The following is a 25,026-nucleotide window of genomic DNA, read 5'->3' on the forward strand; positions in this document are numbered from 1 at the left end:
TATGAGATAATATGTTAGCTAAGAAAAGGCAAGCCTCATTTTCCCTTTCTCTTGCTTCGACCTCACCAATTAACCTACATGCCATCAGTAACATAGCACAATTGTACACACCTTAGTTTTCATGTAACTAGCATCTCTTTAGCTTGACCAAATTAGACTATATTTTAATTATAGATATTCAGTTTTAATCCATACAACAGATCCTTGATGTTGATTACATTTTTCATGTCATTTTCCAGTATAGACAGTCCACCGTCCACCATATGCGTGTTTAGTCCACCTACTTAACAATCTTCCTTACCTCGTGACAGTCCTCCTTGTCTATGCAAGGCCTAGGCATGCCACAAGGACATCACAAAGGATTTCTCATGCCACTACCGGGCATGATTTCATGTGCCACCTTGCTAATCGGCAATTTCCGACGATGAAACCCTAGCAGAGCAATAATTTTTTTGAATATTTCACGCGTGCCCGAAAAATGCGGGGGCGTGGCACGTGTCATGCGGTTGCCTCCTTTTAGAGCATGAGAAGTTTCGAGGCCAACGGAGCAACAAGACCCGCACTTCCTGCACAAATCGGACATGTTCCCTCTCGATACCCAGAGACTGGCACAGAGACGGTGCGGTTTACAAGCGGCCTCAGGGGAGGCTTACTCAAACGCACCCAAACTTTTACCACACCCTGTAGGGGCCATGTGATGGCACCGTGCTAGACCCCGAGAAATCCTACCATCGTACGATCTTCCGAGAATTTCAACGGTTGCATCAGGAATGACACCGGGGTACTTTTGGTAACCCAGTAGCAGGGCATGCCCCTCTCTTGTCTGTGCAAGGCCTAGGCATGCAACACAGACATCACAAAGGATTTCCCATGCTGCAACCGGGCATGATTTCATGTGCCGCTTGTTGATCTGCAATTTCCGGCGATGAAACCCTAGGAGAGCAATAAATTTCTCAAATATTGCATGCGTGCCCGAAAAATGTGGGGGCATGGAACGTGTTATGCGGTTGCCTCCTTTTAGAACATGAGAAGTTTTGAGGCCAACAGAGCAACATGACCAGCACTTCCTGCACAAATCGGACACGTTCCCTCTCAATACCAAGAGACTAGCTCGAAGACGGTGTGGTTTACAAGCGGCCTCAGGGGAGGCTTACTCGAAACGCGCCCAAACTTCTACCACACTCTACAGGGGCAATGTGATGACACCGTGCCAGATTCCAAGCAATCCTACCATTGTATGATTTTCTGAGGATTTCAACGGTTGCATCAGGAATGACACCGAGGTACTTTCGGTAACCAGGTGGCAGTGCATGCCCCTCCCTCGTCTGTGCAAGGCCTAGGCATGCAACAAGGACATCACAAAGGATTTCCCATGCCACTACCGGGCATGATTTCATGTGCCGCCTTTCTGATCTATAATTTCTCGCGATGAATCCATAGCAGAGCAATAAATTTCTCAAATATTGCACGTGTGCCCGAAAAATGCGGGGGCATGGCACGTGTCATGCGGTTGCCTCCTTTTAGAGCATGAGAAGTTTTGAGGTCAATGGAGCAACATGACCTGCACTTCCTGCATAAACCAGACACACTCCCTCTCGATACCCACAGACTAGCTCACAGACGGTGCTGTTTACAAGCGGCCTCAAGGAAAAAATAATAATAGTTAAAATAATAATAAAAAAATGCCGGCATCTACCATTAAGAAGATGGCCTATCACTTTGAATCTTCTCTGCCAGAAACATGTGAACATTCAAAGTGATGATCCATCTCCTTAATAAGAGTGTAACGAATACCAAAGCTTACTGCATCTGGACTATCCCACTATTTAAACAGGTTATGTTGCTTGTCTCTAGGCCAGGTGGGACTAAAGTTTGATGGTAGCCTTATCTTTACCCAGAGCTACTCTCGGCAACTGTTGCCTTACCAAGAGCCGCTCTCGGTACAGGTATGTTTGGATCGTAAAACTAATACATATTCTTAAATATGAACATCGAAGTTTAATTAAATTGGACTACCGGACAATGTAAAGAGGCAGGTGAGGTGGAACCAAATAGGCAACCATTAGTTTTCCGTGAGTTTCTCTCAGTAAAGATGTCAAACCGTGGCCGTGCCATTAACCATCGCCAGATGTGCCATGTGGCAGAACGTTGCCATGCAGAACTGCTTGGCTCTCGGCAAATAGTGCCTTTGCCGAGTCCTACTCTCGGCAGTGTCATGTGTTTGCCGAGATGCTCCTTTTGCCGAGTGTCACGCTTGGCGTCTCTTACTTTGCCAAGTGCCCATGTTTTGGCTCTCGGTGAAGACCCTGACACCCGGCGTATAGGGAATTTCCAGTAGTGCCATGAGGATTGCATCTACTCCCTCCCTATAAAAAATTCAAAATACAAGATGTTCCAAAAACGTATTATATTTTGATACTGAGGGAGTACCGAAGTTTTAAATAGCACGCTAAGCCTCGTAGTTGCAGACCTCTTTTAAATGTTATAGCATGCATAGTGCGCTATTTAAAAAGTTTGCTCATGTGTTTGGAGAAAAAAACCTTAGCGCAGGACCTCTAAACGCTATAACGCGCTATAGCTCTGCTATAGGGCGCTATTTAAAACCATGAGTACTTATTGTGTAACTATCTCGAGCCGACCTCTTCTGTGAACCCTTTACGTGACTTTGGTGTGCACAACATCATAACTGACACAATCATAACAGTGATGTCAGGGGTATTAGGACTACAGCGTGTTGAAGCTCTGTGACCAATCCAGCAGGGTTTGCTCTACTGAAGCTTTATGTCAGAGGGGTATGCAGATTCTCATATGTATGCTTAACTTCTTGTACTCAAGCCTTGTGATCGTTTAATAGTGTGACTAAAGTTACTAGTTAGTATGAGGATCATTTTCTAGGGCCAGGTTACCTTGTGACTATGGACTCTTAATCACTATAGAGTTTCTTACTGAAGGTGAATCCTGATTGTTGTCGCTGGGAGTAGTGACATTTTTTCACACTTATGATCATTTTTTTTGTTGGCACTCCCATGCAAAGACAAATGTCTTCTCTTCATTTGAGAGCAGAAAATTGTTCTCCCTCTGCAGGATCCTAAATCTGATTATCTTATATACCTGCAAGTTTGTTACTTAAAATATATTAATATATAGGGAACACAAAACGAGAAATTTGTGGATAAAAAGAACGATACCGCAGTTGAAAAATATATGATGAATGCTTAGTATATGTGTGCACACCACACATCTGAGTGATGAAGCCAAAAGAAATCAGACGTTGTTATCACTAGGTGTACACAACACATTTTGTATTTGTATTTACATAATAATTTCATATATTACCCACATCCATTTCCATTTTTCATTCAGATACAAATATTCACTTTTTTTTTCGAGCAACCGGCAGGAGTTCTGCCTTTTCATTAAGAAGAAGAGAATTGACCAGTTTATAAGGAAAACTGTCCGAAAACCGATACATCTGCGATACACGCACACGCCAGCCCCGAGGCTGCGCACCACTTGAGTCGACGACACTGTCACCCAAGTGACTAGAGACGACTCCCTACAACAGAACATTGGGCTCCGGAGCCGCCGCTCCGACATCCACACCGGCCCCGAGGCCACGCACCAGCCTAGTCGATGGCTCCGCCGCCCTAGAGGCCAAAGCCAACACCCAACGCACACGAGATCTCCAGCGCCGCCGCACCAGCATCCACTCCGGCCCCGAGGCCGCGAACCCACCTAGTCGATGACCATGTCACCCTCGCGACCAAAGCCAACCACCGCATGAAGGAGATACCCGGAGCCGTCGCTCCGACTTCCACGCCGGCCCCGAGGCCGCGCACACGTCTAGCCGACGACGAAGTTGCATAGCCACAGAGCCACCGCCAGCAGATGAAGGACCGGACCTCCAAAGGCGTCGCCCCCAAGAGGGAAGCGACGAGGAACGCCGCCGACGCCCACTTCGGCCAAGGCCGAAGTTTGGGTTTTCACCCGAAGAGCCCGTGCCCGAGATGACGAAGGAGGTGAAGGGGCTCCACTACGCCGCCTCCAACAAGGGAACGACATCCTAGGACGTCGTCGACGCCGGCATCGATCGAGGTCGAGCTAGGCTTTCACCCGGAGCTCACCAAACCCATGATCACCATAGCCAATCACCACCGGCGGCGGCCGAGCACTCTACACCGAACACCACCGCCAACCACCTCTAACATGGCAAGCAAAACCACCACAGCACCACGCGCCATCATGGCAGCCCCGCACCCACCGCAAGAGCGGCGTCGCCGCGCCGCCATCCTCCCTCCTCGCTGCCGTAGCCAACGCACCGCAGCGCCGCCCGTAGCCCGCCGAACTCGAGGTTGACCACTACGCACCAGATCCGGGGCAGCCTCGCCCGGATCCGCGCCCCGGACGCTCCCCACGACCGCCGCAGCACATCCACCTACGCGGCGCCGCCGCGCCGCCATCCAGGAGCTGTCGCGCCGCCCCCGTCGATCCGTGGCACACCACCACCACCACGGATCCGCAGACGCCAGCCGGAGTAGCCACGCCCCGGCCCGCCCACCATGCGCGGAGGCCCACCATGGAAGCCGTCGTCCTAGCCGGATCTGGGAGAGCACGGACCCCCGAAACGAGGCCATCCCGCAGCCCCCACGCTGGGAACCGCCGGCCACCGCACTCCCTTGCCTCCGCGTCCCTGGGGCCGCCGTCCCGGCATGCCCGCACCGGCCAGCCGCCATCACCGCCCCCAGCCGAGTCCGGCGGTCGCCAGCGCCACCACGAGAAGGAGCCGCCCCCGGCGCCGTTTGGCAGCGGGGGCCCGCCGCCACCGCGGCGCAGATGCCGGCGGCAGCGGCGGAGAGGGAGCACCGGAGGGAGGGCCTCTAGGCGGCGGCACGCTTCCTTCATCAAGCTCTTAGACCTCTCCCAATGTAAAGGTGCTTAGATGAGATGCTAAGTGCATTAAATATCTTAGCAACTCAACTCCTCAATGCATATATGCTTAACTTGTTGTTGCTAAGCACACTCTATTTAATGAGTTAGCACCTAAAGTCTTTCATGCATTGGTCAAATTGTTCTATTTAAGTGGTTTGCCTAGGTTCTCGCGCTTGGCGTTGGTTCTTCCTGGGGTTACCAAAGTACTCTCTCCCCTCCTTAAATGTTGTGCCATGTCATTTTTTCGCTTATGTGGCAATGCTTAGCACTTGTCCACGGTGGAGCACTAGGAAATGCCTTAGCGATGCACATGAATCTTCTCTATCGCATTTGTTGACACCAAGCTCGATGTGTGCACTCGTATGGGGAACATTGGCAGCTGCCTGAGCTCCGCCAGACATGTGGCTGGAGCATGTAAGCGACGAAATGACCCGTCAAGGGCAAGGTTCAGTTGGCTACCCCCGTTGATGTTGCCTTCAGAGGGAAACAAGATAGCTCATCCATTTTCAGGGGACTTCCTGGATTCATAGTTATTTTAGTTTTCCCAAATAATTAGTGAACTTTTTCGTATGCATCTCTTTTATTTGTTTCATCTGTTCAGCGCGACATGCAAAGCTTCCTGCAAATCCATTGATATTCTGTTTCAGACTACGCACTGTGACGTACAGATTAAACACATGCTATTTCTGGGTGCCACAAATCGGGGGAGCTTCAATATTCCCCAGCGGGTTATGGACGTGATTTTGCATTCTCCTAACCAACTATAAGAATTTCTGGCAATTCCTTGGTGCCGTTGTATGGGATATGTAGAATATTTTGTTGCCCATCCAAATGCAGTGAGTTGTGAATAGTTTCTAAACGGAATATGGTGTTGCGCAGTGTAGTGAAACCAAGCTTAATATGGTGTTGAATTGTCATACTCAAACAGTAAAGACACTCACGAATCATCATGACTTGCTCTCCCGACGTCCAGAGCCACTGCGAATGTATTCTATAGCACCCCCTGGCCCCCAACACTGTTTTGCAGCCTACACTGGTTCTGCAGACAAGATAAACCACATACACCGCTGCGAAGAAAACATCGATGAGGTTGGACATTGGTGTCAATGTCATCACTTCTTATCGAGCAAGCGACTCTGACTACCCGCAAACAAACAATGATGTGTCATTCAACATATTTCTCAATTCAGCATAAATAGTGCACACAAAAAATCCGTAAGACCAGCAATTCAGTGTATTCTCCCCATGTTCCACAAGTCACTGACATTTTGCACTTCCCTCTCATAAACTCATCGTTAACCAGTACAATGCATGACAAAAAGACAAAAACTAGATTTCAGTTTGGAAATAGGAGACGTCGAGAAGACAACACTTGGTGGCAGCGGAAGAACTCAATATTCATACACTTATGGCAAATACATACAGACTCTTTATGGGTCCATCTCTGACTAATCACCCCCCCTGATTTTCATTGGTGGGCCCTCCTATTCAAGCAAATGCCCAACCATAATTTTCCATGCCAGTCCGTAGCTTCAATCCTGCAAAAAAATGTCCGTAGCTCTAGCATCTTTCGGAAGAATTTGTAGTAAACGTTATGGTGGTCCGACGCACTACATTGAAGCCATTTGTATTCAAAGAATAAATTGAGACAATATCCACATCCGTTTTCAGTTTTAATTCGGATATGAATATTCACTTGCCATGTTAGCGTTCTGAGCAATGTCTCACTAAATAAATCAGTGTACAATGTTTACCTAATACCACACTAATAGTTTATTTGCAGCGTGACACTGTGTTGCTATACCGTGCTATTTTTTTCATTGACACAACTATAAAATATTTTGCATTATCTACTACCCATTTCCACCCTCACGACTAATTAAATGACTAGTCTTCTTAACAAACCATATAATTCGGGTATAGGAAGAAAGTACATCCACGTTTGGACCAATCAAGCAACCATGTCGCTCTTTCTTTCTTTACTTATTTCATCCAGTCACATGGACTGATTACAACCATTATTTATGAAGATACTTTCGTGCAAAGCACATCTCAAGAAGTTGATCTATGATAAATGTTCTCAGCAACCACACCATCCAAGGCAATTTATATACCAGCACGGATCGAGTTTGTTCTATACATGTTTTGATGAGTCATTCAACACATTTCTCAATCAGCTGAAGCCATGCAAGAAACTTTTCTGTAAGACCGGCAATCCAGTGTGTTCTTCCCATGTTTTAGAGCCAATGAGATTTCAGACTTTCCTCTGACACACCGTTATTGTTATCCAAGACAATGCAAGACAAAAAGAAAGAGCAAAGATATTTTGGTTTGAGAACGGGAGACATCGGGAAGGGAACACTTGGTGCTAAGTGAACAGTTTGTAACGTCGTGGCCCCTCAACGGGCCACCATAGAGCCCTGGACCACCACATGTGCGTGAGATCCACGGCTATTCTGTCCAGCCTGTCGGGGGGCACTCACTGTCTTAGTTGACACATCGATCTTCCCCACCAGGGATTGAGCTTATTCATCAACCTCTACGCCATGCACGAGGGTTGAGCATCGTCCACGCCGAGCTTGTGGTGTGCGCTCATGTGGCTCTGTCAACAAGTGTCCAAGGCATGTGAGCGACGGAACACCCCGTCATGGGCAAAGCTCACTTGGCTACTCCCATCGATGTTGACTTTAGAGGGAAACAAACTACCTGATCTGTGTTCAGGAGATTTTGAGAATTCAGAGACATTTCAGTTTTCCCAAAGAAATTTCTTTTCAGATGCATTTCTTTGGTTTGTTTCGTTAGTTCAGAACTATGCAAAGCTTCCTGTCCATCCTTCAATATTCTATTTGGAGTAAATAATGACAAACATATTAGACATGATGTTCTTGTTTGGCTGCCACAAACTGAGGCAGCTTGAATATATGTTCATCAATTCAAATCCAAGTATCCTGCGTGAAAATATTGTGGGATGTATAATGTTCCCTGATGGGTTATGCCCGCGATTTTGCGTTCTCTACCTCCTCTATAATAATTCATGGCGGTTGCTTGGTGCCATTGTATGGGATTTCCTAGAATACTTTGCAAAAGTGTGCATTGTGCTGTGTAGTAAAATCAAGCTCACCAAGGCGGTGAACTGTGATACCTCGGGTGTGTGTGGCGTCGTGTTGTATTGTTCGTTTGTATGGTGGTTGTTGCTTTATGTATAAAGCGTGGCCAAAGCCTTTTTCGGTTATTGAAATGGATGGTGGGCAGCAGAACTGTCGTGCATACGATTGCATGAGGAAATGGAACTCCATGATTGATGGATGCACCTTACCAGCTTTATTACATGTTTGTTGTGCTTCTAAATTGAGTGAGTTGTGAATTGTTTCAAAACGCAGTGAGCAGTAACGACACTCATGTTTTTCAGGAAGCAGATGGTACAGATTGCTACTTTACCTCACTGAATTGTTCTCTTTTTAGTTCATCTGAGCTTTGCAAAGAGTTTATTTCGATCTGGTATACAAACAGCAAATATTGAGTCATATACTTTGCTCGGATGCAAAGCCACTGTTTTGGCATGTACTTGAATAAGATGGCACTTCATTTTCGACACATATTGATGAATCCCCTTTTGGCCCTTTTCATCTAACTAAAATGGAAATGGTCTGTGTGATCACTGATGATGAGGCATTGCAAGAACACAATTCTATTACAGCTCATTATACTCTGCTCCTGTTGGTGTTTCTAGCCAGATGATGGCAATCAAAGGATCCTTCTTTTCTATTTTATTAGTCATGCATATGTGTGTACACCTCATTCTCTGTAAGACATGCTGAGCGTACTGTTGGGTTGTCCTCGAGGCAGACTTGCACTCCGACCCTTGCCGATGGAGAAGGATCAGTGAGTTGGATGGCCATGCTCTCTTTGTTGGCCAGCATGGCTCCAGGTCTCCGCCTGCTGGAGAATGTAGAGGATCCCAAGAGGATTGCATCTACTTAATTTGTGACTATGCCCGTCCAAAGTTTTCTTTGAGTCTATTTCACGACTGTGGTGTGTACAGCATGCGGAATGGGATGATCACACCATTGATGTCTCAGACTGCAGCACCTGCACATGATGCCGGCCAGTGGCGCCCGACATGGGTTTTCCATGCTGGAGCTTTGTGATAAATCCAGCAGGGTTTGCTCTATTGAAAGCTTTATGGTCAGAGGGGTGTGCAGATTCTCATATGTATACCTAAATTGTTCTGCTACGGCTTTGTGATCAATCCAGCCTGGGCGCTTGCCATCTTTATCCTAGTGATATGTTATCATGCGAGTTAAGTTATTAGTTAGCATGATCATCATTCATCAACCAGACTGGTTCTGGTTATATTTATCCTAATGCTATGTTATGTATCGTATAATCGTGTAAACTTTTAGTTAGTATGATGGTGTACCCTTCAAATCTTATGAATGATCTCAATGGGATTTATTCGAATGTCATCTTTTATCTGAGTGATATCTTTTACCTGTACAAATTTACTTGCTCGTGTCCTAGCGCCTGAATCCTGACCACTGTGATAAGTAAGCCTGGTTCTGCAAAGCCAAATTTCCTCTCTTCATTTGAGATCAGAAAACCGTTCTCCTAAATGTAATTATCTTATATACCTGCAAGTTTGTTACTTAAATTAAACTCACTCCGTTCCTAAATATAACTCTTTTTACAGATTCCATTATGAACTACACACGAAGTAAAATGAGTGAATTTACCCTCTAAAATATGTGTATATTGTTGGGAAACGCAGTAATTTTAAAAAAAATCCTACGATACGCAAGATCTATCTAGGAGAAGCATAGCAACGAGCGGGGAGATTGTGTCCACGTACCCTCGTAGACCGAAAGCGGAAGCGTTTTATCAACGCGGTTGATGTAGTCGTACGTCTTCACGATCTGACCAATCCTATCACTGAACGTACGTCACCTCCGTGTTCAGCACACGTTCAGCTCGATGACGTCCCTCGTACTCTTGATCCAGTTGAGGCCAAGGGAGAGTTTCGTCACCACGACGGCGTGGCGATGGTGATGATGAAGTTACCGATGCAGGGCTTCGCCTAAGCACTACGACGATATGACCGACCGAGGTGTGTAACCATGGAGGGGGGCACCGCACACGGCTAAAAGATGGGGGCGCGCCAAGGTGTGGAGTCCTACTAGGACTCCCTAGTCCTAGTAAGATTCCACCTCCCACACGGAGTAGGAAAGGGGGAAGGGAGAAGGAGAAGGAAAGGGGGGCCGCGCCCCTTCTCCTAGTCCTAATCGGCCTCCTGCCCAAGGAGGGGGGCGCACCAGGCCCTTGCGGGCTGGTGTGCTTCACTCTTATGGCCCATAAGGCCCATAACTTCTCCCCGGGGGTTCCGGTAACCTCCCGGTACCCCGGAAAAATGCCCGAACCACTCGAAACCATTCTGATGTCCAAATGCAACCTTCCAATATATGAATCTTTACCTATCGACCATTTTGAGACTCCTCGTCATGTCCGTGATCTCATCCGGAACTCCGAATAAACTTCGGTTCATCAAATCACATAACTCATAATACAAATTGTCATCGAACGTTGAGCATGCGTACCCTACGGGTTCGAGAACTCTGTAGACATGACCGAGACACCTCTCCGGTCAATAACCAATAGCGGAACCTGGATGCTCATATTGGCTCCTACATATTTTACGAAGATCTTTATTGGTCAAACCGCATAACAACATACATTGTTCCCTTTGTCATCGGTATGTTACTTGCCCGACATTCGATCCTCGGTATCATCATACCTAGTTCAATCTCGTTACCAGCAAGTCTCTTTACTCGTTCCGAAATGCATCATCCCGCAACTAACTCATTAGTCACATTGCTTGCAAGGCTTATAGTGATAAGCATTACTGAGAGGGCCCAGAGATACCTCTCCGACATTCGGAGTGACAAATCCTAATCTCGATCTATGCCAACTCAACAAACACCATCGAAGACACATGTAGAGCATCTTTATAAGTCATGATGAAAGCAATAGCAATAAACTAAATGATCATAGTGCTAAGCTAACGGATGGGTCTTGTCCATCAAATAATTCTCTAATGATGTGAACCCGTTCATCAAATGACAACACATGTCTATGGCTAGGAAACTTAACCATCTTTGATTAACGAGCTAGTCAAGTAGAGGCATACTAGAGACACTCTGTTTGTCCATGTATTCGCACATGTACTAAGTTTCCGATTAATACAATTCTAGCATGAATAATAAACATTTATCATGATATAAGAAAATATAAATAACAACTTTATTATTGCCTCTAGGGCATATTTCCTTCATATATACATCCATGCACAAAGAAAAATCTCATGAAGTTGATCTATGATAAATGTTCTCACCAACCACAACCTACAAAACTTCAAAGGAAAAAAAGCCACCGCACCCTACATGCTTGATGAGTCATTCAATAAATTTCTCAATTCAGCAGAAACAATGCAAGATTTTTTTTGTAAGACCAGCAATTCAGGTTATTATCCCCATGTTTCAGAAGTCAGATCTTAAACAGTTCCTCGTGCTCCCCGAGGCGCTCCCACGGGCACCCTTGGGAGGAAAACCATAGCGCGGCCCCCGTCACCCTGTTCAGTTCAACCCCCTCCCCCGCCGCCGCCTGGGGCGCCGCCAGCCAAAGGCCTTGTTGCGTTGGCAGCGGCGGGCGGCTCTCGCCCACACGCAGTTGGGGACCCCGCGGGGCGATCCCCTCTGCCTAGTGGCGCTGTGCGTCGGGCCGGCCCTGCCTCGGCTCCTTCTTCCCCTCCCGGTGTCCTTCGATGGCGCTGCCTCCTCCCCTCCATGGTGATGGGTGGCGGGGGATGCGGATCTGGGATCCCTACCCAGATCCGATGGATGGTGGGGGTTGGTGTTGGCAGTGGTGGTCAGCGGCCCAGGCGTGGTGGCGGCGAGTCTCGTGGCCTCTGGGCGTCGTGGAGGTGCCGGCGGAGGCGGGTGCTTATCCCGGTGGTGGCGGCGGCCGTGCACAGGAGTTTGATTCCTTCGAACAGATCTGGGTGAAAACTTGCTTTCGGCAACTGCCAAGGCCGGCGATGGTGGCGCTATCTGCATCGTTCCCTACTTGAAGGCATCGCCGTGAGGAAGTTCAGGGCCACTCTCTGCTACCTCCGGGGGAAACCCTAGATCGGATGACCGGATGACGGTGGCGCTCTAGTGTCATTCCCCCTTTGGGGCGTCATTCTTGGAGGTGCACACGTGATCGGGGGACCAGAGGACGGATTCTTTGGTGGAGCGGTGCTTCATCTCACTCATTGATGGCGGCGGATCTCGGTGGCATGGTGCTGTGGTGACTCCGCGTCTTATGCCCGGAGATGGACTCGCGCAGGAGGGTGACGCGGTCTGCCGTCGTGGTGCCGTCGACGGCAGCTATACCGGGCAAGGTAGATGCAACAGTACAGTTCTGAAGATTGATTGGTGGCAGGTGGCTGCGGCGGCCTCATACCCGGCAGGCATCCTGGTTGAGGAGTGCGCCGGACCGGTGGGTGCCCCATACCCGGCAGGCGTCCTGGATGGGATCTCAGGTCTTAGATGGTAGGTTTGGCTGCGAGGTCTGTTTGGTATTAGGCCCGGACTATCAGCATCCCTTCATCAATTGGATAGGAGTAGCGACAGATGTTGCCTAGACGGTGGCTTTAGTCTTACTGTTGTATTACTTTATAAGGTCTTGTGTGAACAATTAATAAAATGGCTGCATGCATCGTCCAGATGCAGAGACCGGGATTTTCTTCCTTTTCTAAAAATAAAAATAAAAAATGTTTCAGAAGTCAGTGACGTTTTGCATTTCCCTCTTATACACTTATATTGTTAACCAAGACAATGCAGGACAAAAAGGAAGAGAAAACATATTTCAGTTTAGACATAGGAGACGTCGGGAAGAGAACAGTTGGCAGGTGAAGAATTCACAGTAAGCGTTGTGGTGGCCACACACGGCACATTGAAGCCATTTGTATTCAAAAGATAACGAGAAAAGTATATTTTTCGTCCCTCAATTTTTGGTGAAGTCTAGATTTAGTCCATCAACTCCGAAACCAGACAACTTGCACTCCAACTAACAAAACCGGACAAGGTTTGTCCCTGGTCTCGATTTTGACCGGTTTTGGTGCTGACTGACCCCGGTTTTGATCGGTGCTGACTAAAGTAATTTTTTCATATACATACTCTTTTCAAATCCACATAGTTTTTTCAAGGTCGTGCAACTTTTTCAAAAATAAACATACCTTTTTCAACTATTTTGAAATTTGTGTACTTTTTGCAAATCCATGATTTTTTTAATTTGTGTACTTCTCTCAAATTAGTGTATTTTTTTCAAGTTCGTGTAATTTTATCAAATCCAAGTATTTTGTTTCAAATCCATGAACTGTTTTTGAAATTCACGTACTTGTTTCAAATCTGCATACTTTTAAAAGTTCATGTATTTTTTTCAAATCTGTGTTCCTTTTCCAATCCATGAACTTTGTTTGAAATTCACATACTTGTTTCAAGTTGACATAATTTTTCAAATCCCACACATTTGTTTTCTAATTCACGTAAAAGATATTCAAATCTGCGTACATTTTCAAGTTCGCATAAAATTTTCAAATCCAAAAAAATATACGTGAAAATGAATAAGTATGTCAATTTTTGAAAATTACATGAATTTGAAAAAAACACATGAACTTTAAAGAAGTATGCGGATTTAAAAAAAAATGTGAACTTGGAAAAAGTACACAGATTTGGAAAAAGTACACAAACTCTTAAAAAGTTAAAAGTACCTGAATTTCAAAACATTAAGCGGACTTGGAAAAGGTACGCGAATTTGAGTCGACACGGTCAAAACCGGGTTGGGACAGCACCAAAACCGCGACTAGGGATGAATCTTGGCCGGTTTCAGTAGTTAATGGCGCAAGTTGTCCGGTTTTGAAGTTGACGGACCAAATCTAGACTTCACCAAGAATTGAGGGATGAAAACTATACTTTCTCAAAGATAAATCCAATATTATCCATACGGTTTCCATTTTTAATTCAGATACGAATATTCACTTGCCATGTAGACATTTCCTCAAATACGAATACATAATATTTTGGATTATCTACTACCAATTCCACCCTTACGACTAAATAACTATTCTTTCTAACAAAGCACATAATTAGGCATAGAAGAGAGTGCATCCACGTGAGGACCAATCAACCAACCATGTCACTCTTTCCTTCTCTACTTATTTCATCCAATCACATGGACTGATTACAACCATTATTTATGAAGATATTTCCATGCAAAACATATTTCAAGTTGATCTATGATAAATGTTCTCAGCAACCACAGTCTCCAGAGAAATTTATATACCAGCACTGATTGAGTTTGTTCTATATATGCTTGATGAGTAAATCAACGCATTTCTCAATCACCAGAAACACGCAAGAAAACATTCTATCAGACCAACAATCCAGTGTGTTCTCCCCATGTTTTAGAGCTACCGAGACTTCCCCTTTCCTCTCATCGAGAAATAAGGGATCGAGTCACTCCCGGGCGCTCTCAGAACTCAGGCGATTCTGACCGTCCGATACATTTTACTGATGCGAATCTAGCCGTCGGATCAAGACTCCGGACGATCTGGGCCGCCGGATCAAAAATCGGCGATGTAGCAATGAATAGTTACCTTTTCCCGGCCTCGCTCACTCTGTGGCTTCGACCGGAACTCGCTGACGTGTGGGGTCGATCGCGTGTGGACCCCGCTTGTCAGCGACTACGGCTGTGAGTGTGGCATGTGCGTCCCGGCGCGCGCACCGGCGGGTAAATATCCAGTGCCACCGCGGGTAATACCGTGCCCCCGCCGAGGGTAAAACGGTCATTTCGTGTCGAGGCCGTGTGCGTGGTGGACGGTGGTTGGCCCGTACGGCTTGCCCTTTCGTGGACTCATCCCCAATCGGCGAGACGCCTCGGGTTTCTGTCGCCCCGTCTCACTTCCCTCTCTCTCCCTCGCATCGCTCGCACACGAGCAGCCGCCGTTCCTCTCCGCCTTCCTCCTCCACCACACGGCCTGCCCTCCCTTGTGCTAGCCTCTCACGGCCATGAAGGGCGACGAGCTCGCAGTTCCCGTCATCGGGAGGCAAGAGACCGATGGACCTAGAGCATCCCCATCGACGGGAGGAGCGGGAGGAGTGCAGGAACCGACGGCGTCCCTCCGGCGACCGGATCGGCTCCCTCGTGCCGCCTCAACCCCAAGTCCGACGGCCTCCTCTCCCTCCAGTGCTGCTGCTCCACCCTCTCCGACGCCCCTTCCCTTGTATCCCAAGGGAGGGGTGGGGATGGAAGGGAATGGCCCAGATTGAGGATCGAGGGACGAGGTGAGGCAGCGCTCAGATCCACGGCGGCATCGGCGCGCCGTCGTCGACCTGAGCCGCCACCGTCCTCGAGGTCAACCATGGAGTGGGGTCTAACCCGTCTACAGCCATGGATGGAGACGCCCCAAACCCTAGCATGGGTACCGAGCCGCAATGGATGTTCGAATGAGGCACTGCACCGGATCCCTCTCCTCTTCCTCCATCTTCCATGGATTTCTCCTCTCTCTTTCTGTCCCTCTCTCACCATGGTCTCATCTCTGTAGGAAGGAGGCCAGCGGCCAGGACGATGCCATGGTATGACCTTGCTTTGCTCCTTCCCCACCATGACCACACCATGCAAGGTTCCATATTTCTGTCTCCCCCTCTCATGGAAGGTTTTCGATTTGATCTCAAATTGGGCATTCATATGTGTTACAGCAGCAGCAAGGTTCCTTGGTGGGTACAACAGCAGCAGAAAGAGGAAACCATGGTGGGTACAGCGGCAGCAGCAGCGGCTCGATGGACGCATGGACGCCACCATGGAAGGTCTCCCTTCTCCTCTCATTTCTTTCTATTTTGATAGCCCCCTGATGTACAAGTGATATGCTTTGTTGCTACTATACTACTTGTGTCTCATTCAGATTCGGTGCTTCTTTTCTTTAGCATGAATGTGCTTATTTCTCCATCCCTTTCCACTGGCATGGGGTGGTAGCATTGTTTACTGGATGATTACCAATGGAGTCATTTGAGCTAAGAAAATATACTGTCTTTTGATCTCTGATGCGACCATTTCCTGATATTAATTACTTAATTAGTGATCACATGGTTTCCTTGTGCCTAATTTATGGCAGCTGTGGGGCTGGAGGCGACATTCGGGGTTGGAGATGGCATGAGAAGCAGAGCTCCTTGTGCCACTCTCTCTACAAAGGTGGCTTGGTTTGCGAAATTTGTTGGAGTTGTGATTAACTAGCAGTTATTAAGTATATGTGCTTTCATTAAGAAGAATAAGCTACCATGCTAGATTAGTTGATCCAGGGCTTAAGTTCCGAGCTCAGAGTTTTTTGTTGCACCAGTTTAACTTTCATGTAGTTTTGTGTATTATTGTATTATGTAGAAGCAATAATAATAAGATTGATTCCTTCATTTTTTCTGCAGAAAGTGTAGTCTGCAAGCTTATCAAATCTGGGTACTGTTTGTAAAAGTGCAGCACCATGCATCAGTGAGCTCTCTAATTTGGCTAGAACAGAGGGCTACTGTTCTTACTTATTTACTGCCTGCTGATTTCTCTCTCGCTCCCATTTTTTTCAATTTAATCCCTAGATCTCATTTTTGTGTGTGCAATTATCTGTAGCTACATGGTGCTATGAAAATTCAAGCGGGCTGAAGTAAAGATTACTCTATGTAAAATTCATGCTTCAATGCCTACTCGTAAGACTATGTCATATATTTTTCTGTGCTTTAGCTGCAGTCACTGTTGACTTGTGTGTACATTATATTGCCTCTTTAGTTATCTAACATGCATATGCAATATATCTCTCATCAATAAATATCTATGTGTGATTTGCAGGGAAATATATCCGTGCTTGGTAGTTTGAGACTATTGGTGTCAAGATCTTGCTCCAAATGCACATGATCGAATTAGTGTTCTATACAGAGTAACACTTTTGGGCTTTGGGTAATCTCTCAATGGTTTCTAAATGGTAATCTTGCCTGACCATTGGTTTTTTGAGTTCTTTCAAAGAGTATTCTTCTTGGCTTGCAGGTTGCCGCTAGAGCCGGACAAGATAAGGCTTGCCTTACCTGGTGACGTACTGGCTAGGAGAGTGCAAGCTGCCGCCCACACGTACCAGATGGTCCCATCAAGGACGTTGTCGTACCGACTGCCAATGATCTACAGGTAATCAGTTTTTCCTTAGCTTCTGTTATTAGTCTTTTTTTCCTATGAATCGTTCGACTCGTGGTTGCTTCTACAAAATAGCTCATCTTTTAGCTTGAAATGTTACCATGAAACTTATCCCCTTTATTCACTTAAACAATTTATGATGGTGGTTTGGGTACCAAGCTCAGTTGTTTTTTTATAAAATGATTACATGGTCCAATATTTCACTTATGTTACATATATTCGTTTTTATGTTTTTCTGGACCTTATACTTCCCTGTATTTATTTTTGTTTGGCTATGAACAACCTAAGAGATGAATATGTTGAATTTGCTTCAAACTACTACTGTAAATTTAGAAGCTTCCTAGATTGCATGCTAGCTTAGTTGATCTAGGGCTTAAGCTATATACCAAAATAACACTGAGATGAGTTCTGCCAGAAGTACCTTGAGCCTTTTTATTTTTATATTCTGTTTTGCACACTCATTTAATGCCACTTGGAATCTGAAGTAGAAAATATCATAAAGAGCTTGATGACTTATAACATTACCTGTCACCGTATATTAAAGGGTTTTTAGGTGACTAATTAGGAAATAATTAATTGTGAGTGCTTCACATAAATTACCAATTTTTTTGTAATTGGGATATTAAGGCTTAAATGGACAAGTCCCATAAATAATAAACTTACCCCTCATATACTTGTTGTTGGTAAACCAACCACTAAGATTTTGATTCAGTGTTTGCCTAAAGAAATTACTCCCCCATTTTGATTTCATCAATTTTTTGAACAGCTCAGGCCATTTTTGTCGTTGTATGACAAGGCTATCAATGTCATCACTGAGCCGCCTTCTTTGCTTCAGAGGCTTATTGTGCTGCTATAGTTCTCTGTCTCTTATCCACTCACCCATTGTAGTGCAGGTCTGTGTTCTTGGGTTTTTATATCTCGCTTCTTCTTTTTAGTGAGCGGGTGAGCTAATCTGGTTATTATCCTATTGGCCTGTTGCAGCAATTGCAACCTCCACATTCCCATGGCTGCTCATCCTCTAACTTTCTCTAGCTGAGCTCATGCCACCACTGCGGCACACCTCTCTTGTAGCTATCGGGTGACCGCGTGTGCCGTTGCCACCACTAGCGAGATCTGGGAGAAAGAGGAGGCAAAGAGGGAGATGGAGCAGCAAGAATAAAGGTAAAGGAAGGAGGAAGAGGAGACACCCTAAGCATGCTGGTGACCTCCAGGCCCGCTACTACGACTTCTCCAAGCAACACCAATCTACAACAGCAAGGTTCACATTTAAGAAATTAATAATAATAATGTGATTAGGATTTTTTGTGCCATTATATAAATCCCCAAAACCAACTTTTCTTTCTTTATTTTGGGTAAGAAGATACCCTGTTATGTTTGGAAGATGTTTATTGCTTTGTCTTAGCTTTAGCGTTTGGCATGATCGATGTTGATGATGTTTAGTAATAGACTGGTTGAGATTTTGTTATGGTGCTTTGGATGATTCCAGCTACCAGCTAATTAGATAATATTTATTGTTGGTTTCTTCTTCTATAAAAGTGCCTTATGCTCTTAAGATAACCACAATCCCATTGTTTGTCATATCATAATACAACAAACTGCCATTTTTTTGCCATATTACTATGCTACTCGAAGACCATTGGTATTTTATCGTTCTTATTACTCCGTCATAGGCTTACATATGTTATTTTCAGTCGTACACCACATCGAACATCCAAGTATTGTGTGGCAGGCCCTGTCCTCCTATGCTCAACCTGATATGCTCTTTTATAGTGTTGATTGTGTGTGTTAGGAATATGCTCTTTTGTTTTGCAAGAAGAGAATTGATTGAAGCTTTGTGTGATTAAGTTTATGTGTTGCTTGCTATGCAGTGTCTCGAGCAAGATGACCAAGTGTTGGTGGGTGGGCATCAACAAGGTGGGCTGTCAGCACGGTGTGCGAGTTGGTCAGTAGTGGTGCACCTGCACCATGTATGGATCAATACTCTAGGAGGTTGTGTCGAGGCCCAATCCATCCAGGTAGTTTGTTATACTACTGATATGAATACACATTATTTATCAAGAATATTTGTATGCCATATTATCAAGGAAAATAATCTGTGTATGCACTTCTTATGTTCATGTGCAGTTTAGAGCCATTGTCAAATTGAATAACAACCGCCTTTCAGTCTCGGCCCATAACCAGCCGTGAAAGACGAGATGTTTATGCTGCCCTTCTACCTTCCTCCCTGTCCCTACTTTTCCCCATCGCGTGTTGGGCCCTCTGAAGTAAAATAAAACAGGAAACTACATGCTAAAAAGTGGGGTAATAAATTCTAGTTACTAAATTCACTAAATTTGTGATCCCAAAACTGTGAGCAAAATAGTGAAATGTCAGGGTTTACTCTACTCCAAATTTGCAGTTTACTTGATCTTTGTTGTGATGAGCAATTCAGTTTCTTTGGGCAAAACGCCTGGCCAAACAAATAAATGCATGTGCTTTTCATGTTTTGTTTCGAGTAAGAAGCTGATTCTGTATCTTATGTACTTGTTGTGAGCTACTTTTAACTCTGATAAAGAATGTACATTGGATTGTTGCAGGCCCTTCGTTGGAGGTGGCCAAGGTGGGCGACCGCACAGGGCCCCAAAAATTTGGGGCCCCCAAATTACTAGGTATTACAGATTTAATCACACTTTTCCATTTATCCAGCGGCAACGCCTAAGCAGTGTACGCAGCAACAAAAATCCAGCCCACGAGGCCCGCTAACTGCTTATTCCCGTATCCAGAGTGTTCCTGAATCCCATCGATCGCTAACACGCCGCCGGTTCGCCTGCTTCCGCCACGAGCAGACGTCGTCTCGTCTGCTGCAGTCCTGCCTTCCGCCAATCGCCCGCCTGCTGGTTCTGCTAGTCGCCCAAGACGTCGTCCGCTTCTGCCTCCCGCCCGGAAAGTCGCCCGCTTCTGCCTTCCAAGGTTCCGCCAGTCGCTCGCCCGGAAAGTCGCCCGCTTCTGCCTCCCGCGTCCGCGGTTCCGTCATCGGCGATCGGCCAGGCTGCCATTAGGTATACTTAATTTCCGTGTACATGGTAAATTTCAAAATTTGATCTCCCTGACCTAGGTTAATAGGAGGCCCTAGTTAGGAGTAGCGAGTAGGATCAGTTTGTTCTTGATCATTTGTACATGTCTTTATATTTTTATTCGCACTAATTAGGAAATTTCATGTTTGAATAATGAATCATTAAATTTCTTTGGTTTATAAAACAGAAGGCATTTATTTCTGAATCATCATGTCTTCGAGAACATATGATTCTGGTTCTAAAAAGCGTAAGAAGAAGCAAAAGCAAGAAGCAGAAGCGCAACGTCTAAAGGGTTCTCTTGACAGATTTGTCGTGAAAGAACCTCCATTAAATTCTGACGCCCAGACTGTAGTTGAGACAGAGGCTGGCACTGTAAATGAAGATGATGATGCTAACATTGCAGATGGAGGTGATAATGTTAATATTGGTGCTGAAGATGATGCTGTTAGTACTGCCGTTGAAGGTGATGATTACAGCAACAATTATTTTACGCCTGATATATTTGATCCAAGAAACTGGGTTGCACTTGATGCTAAAATGATTGATATTTTGCTACAAAAGGGTCCTAAAAGAGACTGGTCTATTGAGCATGGTGATGTAGACAAATTCGGTAGAAGGTTTTCTGCATTGTCATACACTAGAGTTCTCTCAAATGGAGAAAAATGTGACAGAGAATGGCTTGTATACAGCAAATATCTTGACAAACTATTTTGTTTCTGCTGCAAATAATTAAGAAAGGGGCATGTGAGAGGTCATTTAGCACATGATGGTTTCAATGACTGGCATCATCTTCTCACTAGACTTAAAGAGCATGAAACTAGTAGAAGTCCTACTTGCGTTCTACTATGACACAAGAAAGACTCACTGGGTTGGCGACAATAGCACCTGAAAATGATGTCCTGGAAAAGAATAAGTATGAAGATATGATTGAAGATTTCATTTCAAGGAATACTAGACGAATGTTGACTTTCGGCAAGACATGAGGTTAGTTTATAGCTTTAATATCCCTTTACTATTTTTTTAGCATTAGTATTTGATATATGTCTAAATATTATGCAAAAGAAATCAGACTGGATTTGTGTAATAAATGGAGAGTACGAATGAGCTATATTAGTTCTTCTGTCATATGACACCTTTTGAAGTTTTGGGCCCAATTTTTATTTTCGCCCCAGGGCCCCGAATTTCTGAAGACGGCCCTGGATTGTTGCTAGCTGGTGTTCTTACGTCTTTCATCTGATGCTTTATTACCGGGTTGGGAGTGATTGCACTTCAACTTCTGTACGCTGTATTTTCTGTTGGATGTGTCATGTCATCATTTCTACTGGTCTACATTATGCCTAAGACTTAAGTTATCTATGCAGAGTTACAAATTGTCTGTAAGCTACTACGTGTTGTCGTGTTTTCTATGTCTAAGATAGTTGGTGCTAAACCTATCACGAAACATGCTTTCTATGTTCATGCATTGTTAAGAGGCTTCTTATTGTGTGCATACAAACGTTGGACCGGTACCCTCGTGCCAAGGCGCGATACCAATCTAGTACACCATTATTGTTTGTCAAGACAATGCAAGACAAAAACATAGAGCAAAGAGATTTCTGTTTGAGAACCGGAGACGTCAGGAAGGGAACATCTGGCCGAAGAAAGAGAAATTTTACGGTACATTATGCTACTGCTTTTAGTGTGTATTATTAATCTAATCCGACGGTAGATGTAAAGGGCATTTTAGTCAACTGAATTTCCTTTCAATCAGCGTTTTCCATCCCTGCAGTCACCGCGCACTTGACACGTTTCTGTTCATATTCTCCTCGCCCTTGCCGTTCACCGCCGCCGTCACTCGCCCCAGTACAGCCACGGACGTACCAGCGCCCATGCCCCTCGCCTCCCGCTGCGCTGCTCCTCATCACAGCCATGAGCTATGTTAGGTAACTAGCACCTACCTGCAGCTAGCCCGGCCATGCTCATGAGCTGGTTCATGCTTGCACGGCCAGTTGTGCTTCAATTTTAGAAACACGAAATCCGATCAAATCGTACCAAAGCTAGCGGAGTGCCCCAGTCACTCACGTGAGCTAGCCCATGCCTCCCTGGTCGGCTGTGCTTCAGTTTTTGGGACAATGAGGCCGAGCCAATCCAGCCATCTTTTCTTCTTCCTGGGAGCAGGGCGACGCAACTTGCAGGCCGAGCAGTTAGCTGGGAGAGTTGGTGATCCTCGTCAGCCTCGTCAACCTCGTCAGCGATTTCGGTGCAGTGGCCTGCAGCATGGCGGGCCAACGCGGGAGGTGTACAAACCTAGAAAATTCCTCTGTCTTGTCGATCTGCCCCCCTCTTGCCGGCCAACTCTGCTAGGCTGCTCGCCACGAACCTTCTCTCGAATCTGCTGGTTACCAGAACGGTGAGAGGCACCGATCCTGCCCATCTTCCCCGCATAATCGCGCTGGTTCCCATCTCGATGAAATTAGATTCTTCCGATTGTGCCCTTTTCGAAGCAGATGCTACACGTCAAGTCCAATAGTATAGATTAATATTAACCTTTAGATCACCAAAAATGGATGGTCAACATTTATCTGATGTACCGTAAAAGGTCTCAGAAAGAGAAACTTGTAATGAATCACATGGAAGTATCTGGTGCAAAGGGAGTGAGAGTAGCACGAAGCTTGGAAAATGTTGAGCAACCTCATACTGATGGTACTAGCAAGGAAATGACTGCACAGCTTACTGAAGAATCTAGTGCAAAAGCGATTAAGGCTGTAGAGAGTGAAGTTGAAAGCAGACAGAATGGACATGTTGATCTATGATAAATGTTCTGAACAACCACACTCTTCAGGGCTAGCAATTCATGTACCAGCACCGACCGAGTTTGTTCTATATAAGCTTCACGAGTCATTCAACTAGTTTCTCAGTTCCACAACTAGATTGATGGAATCGTTTTTTATTGCTTGAGCCTCGAGGACATATATATAGGAGTACATGATCATCTTGGAGTACAAAGCAAGGCACCTACGCTATCCTATGTTTTTTAAATAAACACGATACGCAATACTTTTTAACAAACCATAGAATTCGGGAATAGAAGAGGGTACATCCACGTTAGGTCCATCCAAGCAACCATGTCGCTGTTTCATTTTACTACTTATTTCATTCAGTCACATGGACTGAATACAACCACTATTTATGAAGATCTTTCCGTGCAAAAATATCTCATGAGTTGATGTATGATAAATGTTCGCAACAACTACACCCTACACAACTCACACTATATATACTAGCACCGACCGAGTTTGTTCTATACACCCTTGACGAGTCATTCAACATATTTCTCAGCAGAAACAATACAATATTTTTTTTTGTAAGAGTAGCAATCCAGTGTCTTCTCCCCATGTTTGAGAGTCACTGATGTTTGCATTTTCCTCTCATACACCGATTGTTAACCAAGACAATGCAAGGCAAAAAGAAAAAGGAAAGAGATTTCAGTTTGAGAACGGGAGACATCGGGGAGGGAACACTTGGTTTCAGCTACAGGATTAGTAATGAACGTTGTGGTGGGTGGTGGCCTTACGTGCCAACATGATGCCACGACTTTGTCCCTGGGCCAGCCTGGCGCGCACGCTGTCTTCTCTGCCATATTGATCTTCGCTAACCGCAAACAACTTCTTCATCAAGCTGTACCAAGTAGCCATGTTTGTCTAGGTTAAGTTCGATGCACTAGCAAGGAAACCCCTTGTTAGCAGCATCCGATTATGCCCTCTAGCTTTAACTCGCGCGCCGCCAGTGTGGCGCTGCTGGTAGCATAACACTAGCAGCATTTCGCCCGAACGCTGCTACTTATCGGCAAGTTAGCAGCGTTCCCACTCTAGACGCTGCTAGTTTCCTCTGACTTGGTGGCGCATAGGTCTGTAAGATGCCGCAGACGTGGAGAATCACTAGCAGGGTTTGATGGAAAGTTGTGCGCGGTGACTGCCTTTGGCAAGTTCTTCATCCTTCAGTTTCGAAACAATAGAAAACAAAGATCAAATGCGTAATTGAGTCTTTGGGTGATTGTCGTGGAGGACCAGAATGCAATTCTAGAGAAGAAACGTGTACATTCAGGTTGTATCTAGTTGAATGTGGTGGTAGACTGCTGATGGTTGAACGATTTATTCGCTTCATCCCTCCCACAGTGACAATATCTTTGACAATACTTGAACTGCTGGTTTGTTGTCCTTGAGGCAGACCTGCACTCCAACCCTTACCGATGGAAAAGGATCAGTGAGTTGGGTGGACATGCTCTCTTTGTTGGCCAGCATTGCTCCAAGTCTCTGCCTGCTAGAGAATGCAGCGGATCCCAGGAGGATTCCATGTACTTCATTTGTGACTATCCCCATCCAAAGTATTTTTCGAGTCCATTTCATGACTCTGGTGTGTACAACATACGGAATGGTATGAACATTGCCATTGATGTCTCAGACTGCAGCACCTGCACATGATGCTGGTCAGTGGCGCCTGACATGGTTTTTCCCTGCCGAACCTATGTGATCAGTCCATCAGGGTGTTTGTTGTACTGAAGCTATTATGATTAGAGGGGTATGCAGATTCTCATATGTATGCCTAACTTGTTCTGCTGAAGCTTTGTGATCATGCCAGCATGGGTGCTGCCCATCTTTATCGTAGTGATATGTTATCGTGCAACTTAGGTTATTAGTTAGTATGATGATCAACCGTCCCGGTTCTGGCTATCTTTATCCTAGTGCTACGTTATGTACGGTCTAATTGTGGAACTTCTAATTAGTATGATGGTGCTTCATTTCCATGG

At 45.5% G+C, this 25,026-nt stretch overlaps 1 long non-coding RNA gene across 4 annotated transcripts; it reads left to right on the forward strand.

The window, feature by feature from the left end:
• Positions 1 to 14,909: 14,909 nt before the first annotated feature.
• Positions 14,910 to 21,381, forward strand: LOC123083033 (uncharacterized). 4 transcript variants are annotated; one of them, XR_006439193.1, is made up of 13 exons: positions 14,910 to 15,646; positions 15,723 to 15,830; positions 15,948 to 16,212; positions 16,440 to 16,503; positions 16,636 to 16,712; positions 16,852 to 16,959; positions 17,047 to 17,181; positions 17,954 to 18,080; positions 18,169 to 18,445; positions 19,056 to 19,202; positions 19,764 to 19,835; positions 19,950 to 20,225; positions 20,428 to 21,381. It is a non-coding gene; the product is annotated as an uncharacterized lncRNA (long non-coding RNA). The 4 variants fall into 4 exon arrangements; XR_006439191.1 differs by having other exon boundaries at positions 16,136 to 16,212; XR_006439190.1 differs by having other exon boundaries at positions 15,723 to 16,212.
• Positions 21,382 to 25,026: the final 3,645 nt, after the last annotated feature.

Source organism: Triticum aestivum, chromosome 4A (assembly GCF_018294505.1).
Source record: "Triticum aestivum cultivar Chinese Spring chromosome 4A, IWGSC CS RefSeq v2.1, whole genome shotgun sequence".
Classification (NCBI taxonomy): Eukaryota; Viridiplantae; Streptophyta; class Magnoliopsida; order Poales; family Poaceae; genus Triticum; species Triticum aestivum.